The sequence below is a fragment of the Nannospalax galili genome, unplaced genomic scaffold (assembly GCF_000622305.1).
Source record: "Nannospalax galili isolate Female #2095 unplaced genomic scaffold, S.galili_v1.0 scaffold786, whole genome shotgun sequence".
NCBI classification, from domain to species: Eukaryota; Metazoa; Chordata; class Mammalia; order Rodentia; family Spalacidae; genus Nannospalax; species Nannospalax galili.
Window position 1 is genome coordinate 879,685 of NW_008355774.1, and position 1,154 is coordinate 880,838.

Here is a 1,154-nt window from a genome sequence, read left to right on the forward strand (position 1 = left end):
TTTTTTTTTTAAAAAAGCTTATGTCCAAACAAAACTTTACATGAATATTTATAGCAACTTCATTCATAATTGTCAAAACTTGGGAGCAACAAAGTTCCCTTTCAATAGAGGAAGCCACTGGGGGAAGAGAGATATAGGAACTTTGCATTCACAGAGTCGCCTGCCAAGGAACTGGAGGGTAACAGCTGCTATGAGTTAAGCGAAAATTCACTAGAATTTACTAGCCTCCTCATCAACCTCTCCCCTAGACACCAAAAAGTGTTCTGTTAAATGCCAGATTACCTAAGTAATTGATTCAAGATGGTTCCAGCTCGTTCAATTATTTCAGGAGAATGGATTTTTTTTTTTTTTTTGGTCTTTTTTGAGACAGGGTCTCCTTATAGCCCCAGCTGCCCTGGAACTCTCTTATGTAGACCAAGCTGGCCTCGAACTCACAAAGATCCGCCTGCCTCTGCCTCCCAAGTGCTGGGATTAAAGGCGTGCACCAACATGCCCGGCCGAGAATGGATTCTTAAAGGTTTCTATGCCTTCACCTTCCTTTCATGACTTTCAAAACACATAGATTTAAATAATCTGAAGGTCAACAAGCATAGTGGGACATGCCTTTAATCCCAACACTCAGGAGGCAGAGGCAGGCAGATCTGTGAGTTCCAGGCCAGATGGGGCTACAGGGAGACCCTATCTCAAAAAGAAAAAAAAACCGAAAACAGTCAAAAGTCAAAGGGGAAATTACACAGGAAGCTGGGCATTATGGCGCCTGCCTGTGATCCCACCACCACTGGAAATACTGAGTCAAGATTGTCATGAGTTCAAGACCAGTCTGGGCTACATAGCAAGTACCTGGCCACCCAGGGCTACATATCAAGGCCTTGTTAAACATAGTCTTTCCATAATCCAAAAGAAAGAAGTGACAAACAAGGGAAGTTATAAAATACCTTGAGATGAAAGGAAATGAAAATATATCAGCATTTATGGGATGCAGTAGAAGATGTACTGAGAAGGAACTTTATAGCTATAAAAACCTACATTAAAAAAAAAAAAGCTGCTGGGCATGGTGGCGCACGTCTTTAATCCCAGCACTTGGGAGGCAGAGGCAGGCGGATCTCTGTGAGTTCAAGGCCAGCCTGGTCTACATAGTGAGTTCCAGGACAGCT